Source organism: Peromyscus leucopus, chromosome 18 (genome assembly GCF_004664715.2).
Source record: "Peromyscus leucopus breed LL Stock chromosome 18, UCI_PerLeu_2.1, whole genome shotgun sequence".
NCBI classification, from domain to species: Eukaryota; Metazoa; Chordata; class Mammalia; order Rodentia; family Cricetidae; genus Peromyscus; species Peromyscus leucopus.
Genome location: NC_051078.1, coordinates 42,279,109 through 42,299,905, shown reverse-complemented (window position 1 = coordinate 42,299,905; position 20,797 = coordinate 42,279,109).

Here is a 20,797-nt window from a genome sequence, read left to right as displayed (position 1 = left end):
AAATGTCATAAATATATTCTGATCACAGTATCCTGTCTTCCATATTTTTTTTATATACTGAATGTTAGTGACAGTGATGCATCTATTAAGTCTCTTGATATAAATTTTTTCCTGTAGTGTGAATTAATTTTGTGTCTCCTTGTGATATTTTGATGGGTCTATTAATGTTGCAAACATTTTCATCCTATTTTTTGGTCGTCTGTGAACAGTGATTTTTTTTGAGGTACTAGAGATTGAGCCCACAGTCTCTTAGACACATCCTAACACTGAATCACATACCAGCTCTGTAGTCAGTGATTACTGATGTTACTTTCATTACTGTTGGGGAAATGTGCTGACCTACACATGTGTGCAGTGTCTGTTTCCACTGTCTAATGACCAACTATTCCCATATCTCTCTCCCCATGGGTTTCCTTATTTCCTAGGACAGGACAATACTGGCACCGAGTAAAATTATTACAGTTGTTTCCAAGAGTTCAAGTGAAAAAAAATGTCTCTTGCCTTGCTTTATTGGTTTATTGGTTTTAATTATGTGTCTATGTGTGTGTACAGGCGGCTATGGAAGCTAGCAGGTTCCCACAGATGCTGTAGACAGGAGTTCCCCTGAACTGGAATTATAGGCAGCTGTGAGCCTCCCAGTGTGGGTCCTGGGTGCTGAACTAGGGTCCTCTGTAAGAGCAGCACACTCTCCTCGCTGATGAGCCATCTCACCAGTCCTGTCCACCTCACATTAAATCAAAAGCTACAAATTATTGATTCATGATGAAGGTGCATTAAAAATCAAGACTGTCTGAAGGCTGAGCCTCCTGTCACAAACAGTGGTTCTGTGACTATAAAAAAGAAGTTCTAGAAAATGAAAAATTGCTCATCTGGTGTAGCTAGAGTTTTCCTGCCTTGCCCACAATCAGGACAAATCTTTCTCACCTGCCAGTCCCACAGCCACTCAGACCCAACCAAGTAAACACAGAGACTTATATTGCATACAAACTGTATGGCCGTGGCAGGCTTCTTGCTAACTGTTCTTATAGCTTAAATTAACCCATTTCTATAAATCTATACCTTGTCACATGGCTCATGGCTTACCAGCATCTTCACATGCGGCTTGTCATGGTGGTGGCTGGCAGTGTCTCTGACTTAGCCTTCTACTTCCCAGAATTCTTTTTCTCCTTGTCCTGCCTATACTTCCTCCTACCTGGCCACTGGCCAATCAGTGTTTTATTTACTAACCAATCAGAGCAACACATTTGCCATGTAGAACATCCCACAGCAATCTGGTGATCACATGAACAATACAAAAGCAAAATGGACTTGGTTCTGATCTAGGCAATGTCTCATTGCATGGATAAAAAAATCAAGCCGCCACACAGTTTCCTTAAGCCTGTTAGCTGTATCAAGTCCTGGTGCAGAAGCTGCAGTGGGGCTATCCTGGAGGTCTGGGTAAGGCATCTGCAAAAGTGCCTGCACTAGACAAAAGGCCAGATGGCCAAATGCAATCACCTTGGATTCAGCTATGATGTCTAAGACCTTCATGACTAAAGGGGATTCAATGCCTGCTTTCAGAGCTTCTTAGAACAGGTAGACTCACTTGGAGCTGATGACTGAATGGGAATCAGCACTCATGTAGCATTCTGAAAAAACTTAGAGCCTTTAAGAATTATATGAGCTGGCTTTTTGGAGCCCACTACTTATGGTGGGACACCTTGCACAGCCTTGATGCAGGGGAAGAGGCTTGCACCTGCTTCTATTGAATGAACCTGGCTCTGCAGACTCCCCATGGGAGACCTTGCCTTGTTGGAGGAGGGAATGGGGTGGTGGGTTGGGCGGAGAAGGTGGGAGGGGAGGGGGAAGGGAGGAGAGGGGGATCTGTGATTGGTATGTAAAATGAATAAAAAAAAATCCTTAAAATGAAAAGAATTATATGAACTCAGCTGGGTGGTGGTGGTGCTGGTGGTGGCACACACCTTTAGTCCCAGCACTCAGAGGCAGAGGCAAATGGATCTCTGTGAGTTCGACGCCAGCCTGGGCTACAGAACAAATTCCAGGTCAGCCAGAGAAACCCTGTCTCAAATCCCCAACTCCTCCCAAAAAAATTACATGATCTCTCCTTGATTTCTGCTTTGTAAAGAGAACCATAAAACCTGGATGATACAATGTTTGCTAACAATCTTATTTACTGAATATTCTTTTTAAAAAGATTTCTTTTTATCTACCTCCATTTCCCCTTTCAGATTTTTTCATATGTAGGTAACATGTCCTTCCCAGCTTCAGATTTAAAAGGTATTTTATTTTAAATTGTGTGTGTGTGTGTGTGTGTGTGTGTGTGTGTGTGTGTGTGTGTGTAAATATGCACACAAGTATGTCGGTGCCTGCAGAGGCCAGAGGTGTCAGATTTCCTGGGGTTGGAGTAACAGACATTGGTGAGCGCCTTCATGTGGGTGCTGAGAACTTAACAGGTCCGCTGCAGGAGTAGCATGCATTCTTAACTGCTCAACCATATACACCCCCACTTTTGATAGCCTGCTCAGTCTGGTTAGGGTTGCCCGTATGTGCAGTGGGGGGGGGGGGCATTCACTGAAACGTGGAGAACCTGCTGGTAGCTACATCCTCAATAAAGAATGGTTCCCTCTTCTCCAGCAACTACCCATTGCCAGCAACACCTCTGCATTGGATGGGGCTTGCAGATAATCTACCCTATCTATCTCACAGTTTTGGCTAGCATGATATTGTGTAGGTCTCATGCCGGTCACCACAGCTGCTGTGAAATCATGACTGTGCTAGCTGTGCTGTGTCCAGCAGAAGGCAGACTTTCAAAGCATCCCTTGCCCCATACTGTGGCTCTGACATTCCTTTTGCCTCTTCTTCTGTGATGGCCCCTAAATTTGGCTGTTGGGAGGTTGATACAGATGTCCCATTTAGGGCTGAGCGCCAAGTCTCTCATTCTCAGAACTTTAACCAGTTCCACATCTCTCCATAGATGGCTGCTCAAGGCAAAAAGTAGTTTATCTGACTGAGGTTGAGAGCACCCCAGGTTTATGCAGATAATCAGAAACATTTAGAGGAACATTTATCAAAGTAACAATTGCAGACTCTACCTAGGACCTACGACCTCTCAGCCATGGGATTTTGACTATAATTTTGATTACAATACAAGGCATAAAATTCCTTCCTTTGGAACAGGTCTCATCCAATCAGAGAGCAGTTGGCTACCCCATAATAGTCCTGCCACTACCGATTCAGTGAGCACGTCTTGCTTGGAGGGTTAGTATTCCAGCATGCAGGATCTATCAGTGGATAAGACAATTGATGTCTTTCTTCTTGGAAGCTTGTACAACACCTTCCAGAACAATGAACTAGCCAACAGGGCAGAAACATCCTGTCACGTTGAGACTGATCTCTGTGTGTCCCGAAGCCAGAGTACATGGTGTCTTCAACAACAGGGTCTTAGTATGTAGTTATGGTAGGTAACAAAGGACAGTGGTAATAGCCTGTGTTGTTGGAGACCTTGGAGACCTCCCTGGCGATTAACTCATAGGGAGGCATCCCATGCCTTGCACTGGAATTTCCATTGAATAACCCGTGTCCTCTGGTAGTGATATTGTCCTCCCTGAAGGGTAATTCTATTTGAACTTATAAAAATTGCATTTTGATATTAGCTTACTAACTAGTTGGTTCCATAGGCTTTTCATACAGCTTCATCTACATCATACATCTAGACGCACCCACTAGTCCCTCTTCCTTTTGTAGATGCATTTCCCTCTCCAAGATTTGAAAAGTGGGAGGCCTGGGCTCAAGGGCTGCTTATAGCAGACTGTGTTTTAGCCTGACGCCTTCTCTTTCTAATTCCATATCCACCAATCCCAGATATCTAATGGTAATTTTTAATTGGGTAGAGTATGGTGTTGGAAGAAAGTAGTTGACTTATTTTAAATGCAGACCCAGGTTCTGCTCATGGGAAATTCTCAAACAGTATCATGGGAGGTCATGTGCTGGGGGGCGGGGGTGTCTGCATTTTAATAAAAGCCAGTTGATTCCAGCAAACGAGATCCCTGTTACACTACGTCAAGAGATGTTCCCTCCAGTTCCAATCCCGCATCAAGCTCCACTTCAGCCAAGGAAGTCCCCTTCCCTTCTGCTTTTACCATTAGGCAATATAACCATAGTTCAAGCTACTGCTCTTCCACATTACACCACTGTCAACATTCCAAGGAGCTGCTTTGGACTTTAAATATTTAATGTTTCAACTCTCTGACCCCCCATTTTATCTTGAAACTTCTCTAACACTATAAACATATTTGTTTGATGTGGTCCTTTGCAGAGACACAAATTAAAGTATTCAGATTTTTTTTTTTCCAGTGCATCAACAAAGGTTCATTTCCATCTCTCTGGCAGAGCGGCTGTCTACACAAGGATGCTGCCTCATTTAAATCAAAGCCTGGGAAGCCCACAGTTCCTGTGAGCCCCAGACCCCAAAGTGCTCTGTTCATCTTTCCCCGAGGCTCTGCTTATCAGCAGCACGGCCACCTGTTGCCAGTAATTGTTCTGGAAGGGTTGCAAATCCACCCCAAGGCCTGCGTGGTCGATTTCACCCTTCCTTGGAATGGTGGCGGTTGTCTCCTGGCCACTTTCCCATGGCCACTCTTCAAATCCGTTTCCACGAAGACCTGACTAAATTTAAGTCTGACCTTCCACCCCTGCTTTACTCCTCAGGGGCTTCCTGCTGCCAGTGAGATGAAGTTGAGACGCTTCAAGATGGTGGCCAAGCTCTCTCAAGTGTAGCTCTGGTTCAGTCTATCCATCTCATGCCTTCTTTCTCCTCCTTTCTGCTCCGTTTTACTGAGCTAATCTTACTATTTTGTGTGACTTTGACTCTCACCCACTAGTTCTTTCTTCCTGAAATTCTTTCCTAATTTTCACATTATCTGGTTTACTCACATACATTCTTTGAAACTCAGCCTACCTTGATCATCTTCAAGAGTCGTCTCTGAGAGCATTATCCATGCTCAACTCTGCTCCTGCATAGTCTCCAAACATTCTGTACTACTTTTCATGGTGTTTCTCTGAATCCTTGTATGTCTCACGTTAAATCTTCAAATTGTGGGTTGTAGCAATTACTTCTTTTTATCTATCTCCAGGAGCTACTGGAGTCCTTGGCACATGACAAATGGTCAAGAAACCATTTACTGCACTAAACTTGAGATGTTCTTCCCAAGGTTGAGGATACTAATTAGTATTAAAATGCACAAAAAAGCAGGTGTCCAGGAAGGAACTATAAAGAAAACATGGCCTTGATAATCCACCAATGGGGTAATTATTTCTAAATGATTCAGACGAACCAGAGTTGTTCCTGAAAGATGTCCACACAGTCAGTCAGTTCTTTGGAAAAGTCAGCCAACTGGCATCACAGAAACCCAAACATTCAACAGGCCATCCCAGCGGGCTCGTGCCGTTCCAGCAGGTGTCTGTGAAGCCTGTGGTGGAAGGAATTACTGATCACACTTTGTTCGTTTCTCCTTTCTCTTCCCTGTGGTTCCTTCCACAGCCAGCAAACCTACGCTAGTGTTACAGCACCCGTGTGAAACACGGGTATGGAAAAGCTTTCACGTTTGAGTAAACTCCCCGAACTGCGGAGAATAAACACAGCATCCATGGAAAATCCTACATATGAAAGGGTAAGTTGAACCAAGTTTCTGTGAAGCAGGGCCCCCTTTTAGGTTCGGGACACGTGGCCTCTGCGGCTGAATGGACAGACAGTCTGAATGTGCAAGAGCGGCTAACAACAACCCAAACAAGACGGCCATTCTCACTCCTCCCAGACCATCGCTCGGAGGGGCCTGCTCCAGGGACGGACTCTACATGCTAAGTAACTCCTATTCTTCATTCATGTTGACTTGATGGCTGGAGCCAGGTGAAAAGACAATTGACCCAAACAGCCCGACTGAACGTGAAGCTTCGCTAACGAGGTGGGCATTGTAAGACTCCAAGTGAGTGCCCCTTCCTAGCGCTGCATCCTTTATGCAAAGGGAAAATTATTAACGAAGACGAGGGTGGGCAGCAGAGGAGCCCTTTGGTGGGCTGTTTTCTACTTTTGTTGTGTTGTGTGCTTTCTTGCGGGCGACTTTTGGGCAAATGCTGCGTCTTCAGCCAGGAGAAGTTGGCGGAGTACAAAAGGGCTTTTGAAGCCGTGAGTGTAAATTCAGACTCCTTTTCTTCCTTCCTTCCTCCCTTTCTCTGCCGCCTCTCTTTTCCTATGTCTGCAGACCGCTCAGTGGAAATAATAAACGCCATTGCTTGCCGACCGCGTCCCATGAATTACTCAAACATCAAATGCACCTCCAGAAAGGAGGCACGCTTTATTCTCTTCGGCAGAAGTCTCGGCCCATTCTTTATTTACATGTCGCCGTGAGGCTAAGCAATAGACAGCCTGTCAACACACACACACACACACACACACACACACACACACACACACACGGCCATTAAACAAATTAAAAGGGATGGGGCTGACTAGCGCAGTACTCTTGGAATCCTCAATTTGATTAGTCCGAGTTTAATACACAAGCTGGGGAAGGAGGGGCCAACCGCTCTTTAATAACCTGTACAATTAAATTATGCTGATGAATCTAACTATTCTGTGCTTTTTAACCGAGTCTTATTATCTGATTACTTATAGAAGAAAGTCGTGTCTTCAGCAGCCTTTCTGAGCATGCCCCTGAAAGGCTTGCTCTGACAGTTTTATGTTTTCACTGATGGTTCCTTTTGCTTTCTAGAATTGTTTTTCTGTGTTATGAGCTTTATCTTCAAAAGATTTCAAATAGTTTTAGCTTCTTGGGAGCCTTGTCTTTTTTTCAGCCCCCTTGAAGCCTGGGTTCAGGAAAGGTAGTGCAACCAGGAAATGCTTTGCCCCTGGGTAGCTATTCAAGTACATTTGGGGTGAGTCTTGCTTAATTGTCTTAATGTATTTTAGAATGTGGAGAGCATCCTGTTCTTTTCTCTACGGAGGAGTATTCTGACTCATGACTCATGGGGTCTGGGGGCTGGAGAGAAAGCTCAGTGATTAAGAACATACAATGCTCTTGCAGAGGATAAGGTTTTGGTTCCCAGCTTTCAAGTCAAGTAGCTCACACCCTCTTGTAACTCCTGCTCCAGATGCTCTGGTATCTGACATCCATGGGCACTAGCACTCATACACACACACACACACACACACACACACACACACACACACACAGACACACACACACACACACACACACACACACACACACACACACACACCAGTAGTGACAATAAAAATAAATTGGGGCACACCACCAAATATTAAAGGGCTATTATGATAGGAAGTGGGGTAGTTTGCTTGATTGTTCAGGAATCAGGCTGCCATGCTGTGTTGATCCTGTGAGTGTTCTGTTTCAGATGGATTCTTGCTGTTTGCTCAAGTTGACTTCAAACTCACGGTCCTGCGTCTGCCTGCTCAGTAGCTGAGATTGTGGAATTGTGTGTGGCCATTACAAGACCTGGATTATAAATTATCATTCTTTTATGAGAAGAGCATGCCTGTCTATCCAAGAACCATCCCATGGTTGGAACAGAACTCAAGCCATCACATATTAACCATGAAATCTAACATCTCCAGCCCTCCAAGAATTCTTTATAGAATTAATGTGTCTTCCACCATCTTTACCTAAAAGTCATAGTGTAGGCAAAAGCTGTCCTGATAGAAGACTATGTAGTTCCGGGAATATTCCCCCAGAACACTGGGTAGTAAAGTAGACATTGACAAGTGGCACAGATATGAAGAATGTTTTTCCTGCTGGCTTCTACCACAGCTGCTACTGGACCTGAGCTGCTCTTAGGAAATCAGGGTCACCTGTTTCTACCTCAGGTGCAGATGGTGAATAAATAGTAGTGAATTATGGGGGCATCACTCCCAGATGCAAACAGTAGCAGCTTCTTGCTGGCACTGAGTTCTAAGAATGCCATATGATCTTCCGAGGGGTTTGCAGATTGCACTTTGTTTCAGTGTAGAACAGCTTGAGGGTGAAGAGTCCAGGTGCCAGAGTGAGACAGTGTGGTCTCAGAGCTCAGCTTCTGCCCCTGGCTCTGAAGGGTTGGATGTGCTGTATACATCTCTATGCCTCAGCTTCCTCATTAAAACAATGAGGGATAATAATGATTCCACAAAAAGTTGTTATAGGAGTTGAATGTTCACCGCCCCACCTTGGGCCGTGGGAACTTTGTAGAAAAGGGGACAGAGAGTAAGTGCCAGAGGAATGGGGTGGAATGTTGTAGAAAGTTGTCCTCCAGACTTGACATGGCCATGGCTATTGTACCCTTGAACTCACAGCAGCTATGTTAACCCACACAAAGCTTGTGTGAGATTGGGCACAGCAACATTTTGTTATGGAGAGGATAGGGGTTCACCAGAGTGCACCCCTTCCCTGAGGACCTATTGACAGTTTCTAGAAGAGGGAAAGATGTTTTCTTCAGTGGTGTAGCCATGGGTGAGATATCCTTATTCCTGTATTAACCCAGTACCCAAGCCCCTATAAATCATCCTAAAGAACCTCATTGGGTCATAAGAGGAAATAGAAAGTTAAATGGCATATGTAAGATCGTACTGCAGGGCCAGAAATGTGAACTGGTTTCTTCACTGTTGAGTGCACACTATGTTCCTGCAACCCAATAATTCCATATGTGCTTTATTATCTCATGAGTATTGTAACCCTAAAATGGGAATAAATGGGAGTGGTAAATCACAGTTAGACTATGGCCATGAGTTATCTGACTTTTAAAACAAGCATTTATTTGCCATTTATGCACTGCATATTTCTCAACATTCTGCAGCTCCCCCACCCCCAAGAGTGTATAACTCAACTGGAAGTAAACAGTGAAGCAATCTGATCAGTATCTCCAAGAGGTGGCATTGAATGAAGGATCAGAAATGTAGTACAGCAGGAAGGGACACAGAAAGGCAACACTGCAGTGGTTACTGAAGCTGCGGGATCACACGTATCGGACAGGAAGATGGTTATCGAGTTCAGTGGTCCCAACAGAAATCAGTGTCCCGTGTCCAATGTGCTTATGTAAAGAGCTAAACTTCAATGAGTGATGCTGTAGCCTTTATTAGACCAAGGAGGCAGCACTGTTCATTGGAAGCTGAAAAAAAAAGTCTCAAAAGAGGGCATTAGTCTAAAATCACATCTGATGTAAGGCAAAAGGATGCAAAGTCGTCTTCTTCTTCTTCTTCTTCTTCTTCTTCTTCTTCTTCTTCTTCTTCTTCTTCTTCTTCTTCTTCTTCTTCTTCTTCTTCTTTCTGGAAAACAGAGAGAATCCCTCCCTCTACTTAAGCCCACCATCAGCCAGCAAATACATCTGTACATAGTTAAAGAGTGAGTGACTCTCGTGCACAAAAGGGGGTGATCACCTTCCTGCAGTGAGCTGATCAGGGAGAATAAGATGAGGAGAAATGAGATGGGAGACTGGGGTGTAGGAGACACAACTGTGACCCAGAGACAGAATAGGTGAGGAGCAAAGGGCCTGGGAGGAGAGGCTGGAGAGGAAGTGCAGGCTGCAGGCACTAGGTAGTGTATGAGAGAAGAGTTTTTAAAAGACAGAGAGAAAATTCAACACTTCCTCTTGGAAACAGAATTACAGAGAAAGAAAAAGAAGCATTTGCTTAGTGAAAACCATTGATACAAGGAAAAGAAGAAACATGGATGTCAGATGAAAGTTACAGTGATTTCTCAACTGCCCTTCTCATCATGGTTTAGGATACAAGAGAAAGGCAAAAACCATCTTGCTATAGTAGGAGGCATCAAATTTGCACAGAAAGCTTGACAAGGACTCTGGAGCTTCATGGGCTGAGGCATGATTCTCTGAGTCCAGCACTAGTGAGAATCAAATTTCCCTTAAAACACTAGGGTGTCCACAAATGACATTTAGTCAAGCACATTCCTGTACAAAATCAAGAGTGGAACTGAGAGAGTTGGAGGCCAGCTTTTCTACTCCCAGGCGAACTCAAACTTATTCTTTAGAGTCTGCAAGCTGCTGGTCTCTTGTTTATAAATGAAGGCATTAAACTGAAGAGTCCTCAGTCAATTACATTTTATTTTCTTATATGATATACCATGTAGCTGCCACTTAAAAATGAAATGCAATTACCTTGATTTCATAAAATTTTGTAGCAGATATTGGGGTGCTAATTTCTCCCCCCAAAGAGCCCCTCAATTCCTGGAGAGAAGTGGGTGTGCTTCAAAGCTTTGTTTAAAGAAAACTCTGTCCATGAAGTTCAATTATTGAGCAACACAACCAACATGCCCGTGGGGTCAGGTGGTGGAAACTTTAATGATTAACTTGGGGGATACGAGTTCAAGAGATACACTTGGTGAAACTCTGATTCTAGGCTCAGCTGATGTTAGCCTCAGAATTGGGTAATTATATCATGTTTTCTGGGAAGAAATTTCCAGGAAAAAAATCCAAACCTCTTGGAAAGAGTTTGGTGAAAATCATTGAAAGAGAAAAACAAAAATCTGGGTATCGTTTGTTAGACAATAAAATGTCATGAACAGAGGGCTCTGGATTTGCTGTAGAACACAATGTGGAACATCTCACTACAGCTGAGGGTTGGCTCCAGGGCTGTGAGAGCAAAGGCTAGGCCTTGGCTCCTTCAAGTCTCTCTTTCTCTTTCTTTCTTCCTTTTTTTCTTCAGAGACAGAGTTTCTCTGTAGCCCTGGCTGTCCTTGAATTAGCACTGTAGACCAGGCTGGCCTTGAACTAACAGAGATCCATCTGCCTCTGCTTCCCAAATGCTTGGATTAAAGGCGTGCGCTGCCACCACCCAGCTCCTCTTTCCCTTTCTGTAAATAGGGCATGGATATGGATATACGTGTTGTTGGGGTGGGGGTGGGGGGAAACTAAGTAACTGGGAACAGAGAGTTCTGCAAATTAATGTAGTTATTGTTATTGCTGTTATTGATCTTGTAGCCTAACTCTGTCCACTCAATTGCCCAACTGCCCTTCTTTCTATAATTCATGTTACCATCTCATAGTTTTCTATTGACAAGGAATCAGAAACTACACAGCAGGAGACCTGTGTAATTCATGAGTCCTAGCAACCTCCTTCTGCCTCCAATTCCGGAAATGAACGAATGGGTTCTCGAACTCTCCATTGCTCTAGTTTGTGCTTTATGTAATTCATTCTGGAATCCCAAATGAGCAATTTCCTTACTTCATGTCCGGTAATGGCCAGCGCAGAGGCACCGGGTTATCTCCACCACTTTCAACTTCCTGTGTCTCTTTCATTGTGTTCTCCTGGTTTTCAATGGCCTTCCTGTCAACTCATCTGGAGCCATGTGCATCCTCCTGTCCCAGCATCAATACTAAGAAGAGGAGGGGAAGCCACATGTCTTCTCTGTCCCCAGGAGGGGAACCAACACTGAATCTTTTACTTTGGTTCATCTCTCTCTTTCTTTCTGAAATCAAAACCCATGCCTCAATATCATGATTTCTCTAGTAACTTAGAAATTTCTTTTTTAGCACTCGTTTCTATGTTCTAGCTCTTTAGTTTTTTTAAAAAATATTAGGCTCCCAGCTTCTGAGACTTAAAATTCTGGTTTCTCCTATGATCTTCCCTTCAACCTTGGCTTCTTATTGGATTCAACCAAGGTTATAAAGTATTTCTTCCTTAATAATTCTTACTTCTATGTCATTCTTTACTTAGGCCTCTAAATTTTATTTCTTGTGCATACCAATCCATTCACTAATTCACTCATACAGTCATTCACTCAACATGTATTTGTGAAGAGCCTTTTAGTGAACAGGGCAGAAAACCACTTGCTTTCTAGGAAGGGAACACAGATAATAAGCAAATCAATAAAACATACACTTGTGTGTTTATATAATTGAACATAGTGATAAGGGGCAGGAAGAACATTAGAGCAAGTTAAGAAAATAGATGGGGGAAATCTGAAAAGTTGTCTCAAAAGATAGAAGTGCTTGCCCCCAAGCCTGGACCTTTCTTGAAACCCATACAATGAAAGTAGAGAATGAACTTCCACAACTTGCCCTCTGACCTCTACATGCACTCTGTGGTATGCACGCACATACCACACACACACACACACACACACACACACACACACACACAACACACACACACCACAGAGATAAAGACAGAGACAGAGAGACAGAGACAGGAACAGAGAGATTAAGATGGTGCCATCTCAGTACCCCTCTTACATTTGTGATATTTGGGCCAAGGCTCAATGCAGTGCAGATGATCCAGACTTGTACCTAGGATAAGAGTCATTGAGAGAAGCGAGGAGCCATCACAGAAGCTCCAGGAGAGAAGGTGCTTAGCATGGTCTAGGAACAGAGACCTGTGTGGCAGCCATATTGAACACAAAGACAAGTGAAAAGAGTGGCGAAAGGATGCCTTGTCTTGATGAGCGACCTCAAAGAAGTCACTTGGCTCTTTTGAGAGGGTTGTACTAGAGGGTCTCTGAGATACCACGCTGCCTCAGCTGGACTGTCAGAAATATTAGAGCAAGGGTTGCATTGCATGTCTGTCTGTGTGTCTGTGTACATTTTACTCCTCTAAATTGAAAGGAGTTGTCTCTGTAAGGTATCCTCTGGCTCTAAGATAACTCACTACCTTATTCACTACTACTACACACACATACGTACTCACAAAGCAGTGACATCCACTAAACTGAAGTGAGTACATTGATGTCCAACTCTGTGACATAAAGAAAGGGGACAGAGAGACAGCAGAGAACACTTAAAGCAATAAGTCCCTCGGTGAGGAATATGGATTCTAATGCACACATTCCTGGATTCAGTACTGTTTAAGCTGGGGTGTGGTGACACATGCTTGTAATTTCAGCATTTGGGAGGTGGAGGCAAGTATACCAGGGGTTCAAGGCCATCCTTGGCTACAGAGTTTGAGGCCAGCCTGGAATGTATGAGATCCCACCTCAGAAACAAAAACACGACAAAATTAAGGAAAAAAAATCATCTTAGATTATGGCACTAATGCCTTGTCTTTCATCTCTGTCCTCCAAGTTTCTGGAATGATATCAGTTTTTAAGCATACAGTGGTTACATCTTCAGCATCATCCTCAGCTCAAATAACTTATCTTCAAGCTCCAGTACTAGAATTCTTTACAATTATAAAATTCCTTTTTATGTTTTCTATACTTCTCAGCATGACTCACTGCTACAGACTGTCTGTTCAGTAATCTAGCATTTGAATAAGAATTTAGAAAAATTCAAAACATGGAAGTTGTGCATAATTAAACTATGAGGGAGAAGTCTTACAAACAAGTATAGTATTCCTACACACACTTGTGTGCAGCCTGTGACATGAGATTTAGGTCAATAGTGAAGAGGACAGGAAGCTTGTTCCTTCTGTTGAGTTAAGGCAGGAGTCCAGCCGATGGCTGGAGCACCATTGTGAGTTTGCTTCCAGAGGGAGGAGGTGTCTCAGGTGAGTCTAAAACAAGACTCTTCTTAGAGAAGCAACTGATGTGCAAATCAAGGATCTGAGCCTTGTGCTCTGAGCCTATGTAGGTGGGGTCAGTAAGGGGATGTTTAGGAAAGCATGGCTAACTGTATGCATGATTCCTGGAAAGATGGAGCTCAAGACACTTTGCCAAATTTGCCTGAGCTTGAGAACAGGCTTTGGTGATGATGACTTGGACTTTCATGTCTGTTTTTTGGGAATTGGGTTGTGCCGAAACAGATTAGGTCTGGATTCATGGTTGAGAGAGGAGTACGGCTTTGGAGATTATGACTGTATGCAGGAAGGATGATGTCAGGGCCCATGTTCTCAAGTGCTGTGCTGATGTTTCTTCACATGAGTTACAACTTCTCTAGATTGTAAGTACCTGATATCAGGGATGGCCCCGGTCTATTGCTGCTATTTCCATAGCCTTTGTTGTAGACTGAGCATGTTGTAGATTGAAAAACTAATTTGAGAGATATCTCAATGGAGTTTGTTAGAAAGAGAACATTCATTGATTGTGTTATCTTAGCCTGAGCTTTGCCTGCTATTGTTTTCATATAACCTTTGGACCTTGAAGACCTGTTATTGCCTTAAACATATACTTGTATCCTTCTTCCTCGTTTCACAGATGAATTTCAGCGTGAACTCTTAGCACTCCACCCAGGTACATACTTCTTCCAGCAAGGCTGCTCCACCTCCTCAAACAATGCCACTGACTGGGGATTGAGGGTTCAGATATCTGAGTCTGTGGTGTGTGTGTGTGTGTGTGTGTGTGTGAGAGAGAGAGAGAGAGAGAGAGAGAGAGAGAGAGAGAGAGAGAGAGAGAGAGAGAGAAGAGAGAGATCAGATCATACATAATGTCGCTGGGGTCCGGGGTGTGCACTAAAGCCAGCTGAGGGAGCATATATAAATATACTTCAATACTGTTTTTCCAGGTCTGTAGTATGACAAAAAAAAATTTACAACACATCAGTTTCAACACATGAAATACTAGAAAATCTTCTCTTTTAAGGGCATTTAATTAGTTAGTGATAGAAAGTGAAACACAGAATGGACGACTTGTGGACAGAACAAAAGATCTAATGTCTAGAAGCCTCTAGCTCTTGCCTTTTGTGCCCATTGCCCTCCAGGTTTGGCTCACATGCAGGGGCAGTCTAAAGCACAAGACCGAAGAGCCTTGGCGCATAGGGGGTAATAAAGCGGCACGAAGCAGGGGTGGTTGTGCTCCTTGGAGCTCAACTTGTGTCCCAGAAATAGTGGGCCGCCTGATTCTTTCCTCTCCCTGCACATCACACCCCAATCTGCCATTGATTGGACCTAGATGAAGCACCCTTTCCATGGAGCAGGATCAATTTAGCCAATTTGTCTGATTCAGAGGCTGCTGAGCTCAGTTCCTTCAAATACAGGATTTGGCAAAGGGACAAACTTGGTGCAATGCTGTATTTAATTAAAACTGCTCCTGGTTCAATGAGTAAAAAAATCTTTCCATTGTTGTCGGACACTTCTGTGAGCAAAAGGTAACCTCTGACAGACAACAAATATCAAATGCTGCTACCAAGCAAAAAAGGGCGGCTTCTGAGGTGGGATAGGATCTTCCCTCCTTCAATAGAAATGGATTTCAAATATAATTTGCTGTTGCTACCTGGTGAAAGGCCATCTCTCCCCATGAACCCGTGGGATGCTGAGAGGAGCTCCATTTCCTTCCAGAAAGCCATGTTTCAAATTAATTTGTTCAGATGCTAAGCGGAGGAGGAGCAGCCGGGCTGACAGAAGAACAATTACTTTCTCTGGGTAGCCTCCACGCGGCTCCCCTCAGCTCGCCTTATGTTCCAAACCTTGGCTGGGTCTTCGACAGCGGTTCAATATTGTGCAGGCTCGGTGGCTTTATTTCAGCTAAATCGGTGACACAAAAGATGCAAGCCTGGCGATCCTGTCGAGATGTGCCAGGTTTACACAACCTGCCTTGGGAGTCAGTGAGGCCGATTCTGAGAGGAAAGCTGGGAAACTGCGTGTTTCTCATTAGCTTCCTGTTAAGGGGTACGTGTATACCCTCAGGTGCTAATGCACATATGCACAGGGACATCCTGTTGGACATCTGAGTCCTCTTAGAGTTGTAACTGAAAGTGTCTTTGCATGTAAGGTCCTGTTAGCTAAGGATCCAGTCTCTCCCCAGATCTCTGGCCAGACTTGCAAAGTAGGTCCAAAGGGAGCTTGGGGCTTGAGTACACTTTTATGGTGTTGTCTGGAGAGGCAACAGCCTGTGCTGGTGGATACCGAATTTAAAGCAGAAGATGACAGGGACGGGGTTAGTGAAGTGGTCCTGAACGCTAACTCAACACTCTCACCGTCACCACTGGCAGATCAATAGGTGCCACCTCTTTACTGAGTGCTGCTGATGCCAATTCTCTCTCAGGGGACACCGAACAAAGACACATGCCGGCTCCTCACATTTTAGAATGAGGATAATCAATCTTGCTCCAAGTATAAAACACAGCCCGTGCTGAGGAAGAGCCATAAACCCCACCAGCTGCTCTGTCTTGGAAGGGAAAAGAGAAGGGGGTGGAGATGGAAAAGTTTTCTTTTTTCTTCAGAAACATGTGGGACCAGATTGGACAATAGATCCCTACAGAAAGAGAACGTGAGAGGGCAGGTATGGACTGGTAGAGAATGAAGTTCATTGATTAGCTTTCTAAGGAAGACAGCTTCATCCTGAAAAGTCAAACTCAAGCTAGGCATGGTTGATAGGCGCATAAAGTTTTTCATAAACCAGCAGGTAATCTGTGTGTGTTGATTCTTTTACATGCCAGGCTTAGCAAGGCTTTGGGTATTCAGTAGGTAAGGTTATTTCACCAATAAAGAATTTGTGTTCAATAGTAACTAAAGGATAATTTAAATATGTACATATATTTTCTGAGAAATTGGCAAGCTAGAATGTTGGGGATTTCCAGTAACATCAGTTATTATTGTAAACTGACGTGTCCTTCCACTTCAAGTGCAATCCTCTAAATATAAGTTCTAAGATATTAGAAAAATGTCTGTTAATAAAATAAGTACCATAAATACTATGCCAAATTTGTTTTCTTCCTGCATGATATTTTTGAGACCTTGAGAATGTCGATGTCTATGAGAATCTCCCAGAATAGGAGAGGATAAGTTGTGCCTTCAAAGTGTTCTTGATTCTTTATGCTTCTCTCAGTGAACGATCTGCACCATGAGTGTTTGGCAAAGCACACTTTGAAGCATGGCCCTGTGAAGTTCCCAGGACTTGCCTTTAAACAGCATGAATTAAAGCCAGCCTTTCAGTGTTGGACTACATGGGAGTTCCAAGATCTTCCTTTTAGTTGGGATTCAAACTTAAGATGCCTAATTTTCCACAACACTTGAGGATATTGAAGAGGAACTTTTAGAGTGAAAATCCAAGCAACAAGAAGAGCAGCAAGCCTTCTCCTACCCTGAAAGAAGGTGGCAGCCATTATATATCATGAGTCTTAATTCTGTGATAATGGAACCAAGGACTCAGGGGCAGAAGATGACACACTTGACGTTTCACACAAAGTGGTGAGTCTAGACTTCACAGTTGCTCACTGAGAGTGGCCATCACCATTTACAATCAAGGAAACTGAAGTTAAAAGCTTCATATCCCACAGTATGATTGTGAAGTGCATGGCAGATCTAGGATTCAAGTAAACCTAGACACTGTGTCGGGAACAAAGTGATGCAATGCGACTTTTAGTCTCCGTACTGTGTTGACACATCCAGATACCACAGCTCATCTGGGGTCACACCATCATTGCATCTCTGAACTTTACTTTCACAGAGGAATGAAAATCACTGAGGTATGAAAGTGATTTTGGCTGGAATCTAATTAATGTTGGGAGGTATAAGCTTGAATTCAGTAAGAGTTTAGGGTGTCAATTTACTCCTCAACAAGGGATTTTTAAGAGCAAATGTAGAGAGTTTTGAGTTTGAAGTATCCTTTGGTGTTCTTTGTAGACTGTGTTCCATTTCTTGCAAATGGCGACCCGAAATCCTACTACTGTTTATTCTTACTTTGCTTGGAGAAAATTGCAATTAAGGGCAATAGAAGATTAGTCTGTGAAGTAGAGAAATGCTATACATTAAATGTAAAATTTATAAACTCTAAGATGCTTTCCTTCCACTCTTCCAGCAAGAAATGATAGGAACGGAACAGTGCTGGACAGTTTTGATAACTGGGATTTTATACACTTCTCTAAGATCGTCTCAATTCTACTTTTTTTCACAAGTTCAGAAATTTGAGATCTAGGAAGATTTACAGAACAGCTAAGGTTTATTTTTTATTTGATATTTTCTCCCCCATTTTCTTCCCACTGTTCACACAAAGAAAGTTCAATGTTTGTTACCACTTATTCTTGGAAAACCCTTGGCACCTGATAACATATCAAACACCATGAGGTAAACACCCCAGTTGAGTCATGCCCTATCATTTCACCTCAGGTGGCCTCATCTCAAAGGATTAGCCAGCCTGGTTTATAACATAGACTATAGTCACAGAGTCATACAACTGGTGATTCAATCATCAGTGCTTTCCAAGTTAAGTTGACTATACAAACTCCTTCTGGAGAAGGTGTCTTAAACATGTGCAAACTAAAAACCAGGAGTTCTTGCCATCAAAGACTTGGGGAGATTCCTCGAATACCACAGGATTGCATGAGAAACATAATCTATGGACACAATGAATGAATGGAAGGTTAGCTCTGAATAAAGATGGAAATTAAATGGGTGACAGTGTTTATTGAAGAAAGAATGTGATTTCCAAGTCAGGGGGTAGTTGTGACAGGAGCTGAAGAAAATTCTCACTCAGATGTCTTGACACAAGAAAAACCAAGACATGGTCAGAAATAGTTGATACATTGAGGATAGTTCTTGGGTGGCTTGGAGGGCACTAGATCACGGAGTCATTCGTAAGAATACTGGAAGTTTCTTGAAGGTAGGAGAAAGATTTCTGGTTCATTATTGTAGGCTGATCGTCCAATGCACAGCATATGTGGGAGAGAACAGTTAAAAGGTAGATGTCTGATGGAAGATTAAATTAATCCATGTGATCCCTAGCACTGGTGGAGCAGTACCTCCTGTGAACACAGGCAGGCCATTGGAATTTAGATAGAGGTAATATGACCTTGATGGAGAAGAGTTACATGATATAAAGGTAATGGCAGAGCTGTTTGTTTGTAAATCAACAACTTAACTTTGGTCTTTATAAATCTATTCTTAAAAACCCAACATGATCCTCATTGACAGTCTCAGGTATGGATTCCATCTCGTGGAGCCTGAATTCAGTTTTTAAAAAGGTGCTTGGTTACTTCCCTAACATCTGTACCACTATTGCATTAGAGGGCATAACTTGCAGGCAGGCTGTTATTATAGCTCAGGGTTTGTGGCTAGGTGAGACTGATGATTGCTTTTCTTCTATGGCAGCATATGAAACACATTTTAACACTATGAATGCTAGCCAGCAGGAGCGAAGCTTCCAGTGGAGCAGCAGCTTGATTTCTCCACGATCTATGCTACAATTTGTGTTGTCTTCAGCAATAGAGTCAGTCCTACTGCACTGAGACTAGGTAGGTGATAGGCCCCAGGGGAAAACTTACTGCTATTGTTCTACTCAGTGAACAAGGCAATGAAATGACTCCCAGTGACACACTGCTATACCCATAGATCAATGCATCACTCAGCCCTCATCAGAGAAGCTTCTTCTTTTTTTATTATTGTATTTTATTTTACAATATAATTTAATTCCACATATCAGCCAGAGATTCCCTTGTTCTCCCCCCTCCAGTCTCCCCCCCTTCCCCCAAACCACCCCCCATTACCATCTCTCCCAAGGCAAAGACTCCCCCGAGGATTGAGATCAACCTGGTAGACTCAGTCCAGGCAGGTCCAGTCCCCTCCTCCCAGGCTGAGTCAAGTGTCTCTGCATAAGCCCCAGGTTTCAAACCGCCAGCTCACTCACTGAACACAGGACCCGGTCCCACTGCCTGGCTGCCTCCCAAACAGATCAAGCCAATCAACTGTCTCACTTATTCAGAGGGTCTGATCCAGCTGGGGGCCCCTCAGCCATTGGTTCATAGTTCATGTGTTTCCATTAGTTTGGCTATTTGTCTCTGTGCTTTATCGAGGAGCTTCTTCTTACCATAGATGGTAACTACTGGAAGACATAGAAGATCCACAACTGGACAACATACAAATGGTAAGTATACAGATTTTGGAGTGCTCCTGTCTGAACAGGAGGTCTCTATTACACCCCCCAAGGCTCAGAGATCTATGCAGAAGAGGGGATCAGAATGATTGCAATAATCAGAGGTGATGTCTGACTCCAAGGAAACAGGAAACAGTATCTTCCAGAGACAATGGGAGTGATGCACATATAAACTCAAAAAGACTGGAACAGATTGTACAAGACCTGTACAAGTTCACGCCAGACAAAATTCCAGAACAGAGGAGGGGAAGTGGGCATTAAGGTCTGCCCTTCACCAAAAAGATATTCACAAATGATAGCTGCTAGCTACTGGGGGAGGGAAAGCCAGTTTTCTTCAGTGGAATGACCCTGGATATATCAACCACACTTCAGGGCAAGGTCTATTCTCAGGAGAAGTTGGCCAACACAAATCACATCCAAATATTTTAGTGGCTTTTTTTCTTTATTAAGACATTTTTATGCATTTTCCATACTAACTACAGATCCTCCTCTCTTCCCTTCTTCTACTTCCCCCAAGTCTTTCCCCTCCAAACCCACCCCCCATTTCCTCCTACAACAAGGTAAGGCCTTCCATGGGGAATCAACAGTCAACAGAGCCTGGTACATTCAGTAGAGTCAGGTCCAACCACCCCCCCCCCCGCCTCAAGGCTGTGCGAGGTGTTCCACCATAGGTAGGGGGCTACAAAAATCCAGCTCATGCACCAGGGATGGATCCAGATCCCACTGCCAGGGGTCTCCTTAAGCAGACCAAGCCACACAACTGTCTCGCTTATGCAGAGGGCCTAGTCCAGCCCCATGCAGGCTCCACAGCTGTTGGTTCATGAGTTCCCACTAGTTGGGTTTGGTTGTCTCTGTAGGTTTTCCCCATCATGATCTTGATGCCCCTTGCTCATAAAATCCCTCTTCTCTCACATTGACTAGACTCTGGAGTTCGGCCTGGTGGAAAAAACAAAACAAAACAAAACAAGATAACTAAAATGACCCTTACAATAAAGTAACTTCTGGAGGCATCACCATCCCTGACCTCAGGCTCTACTATAGAGCTATAGTAATAA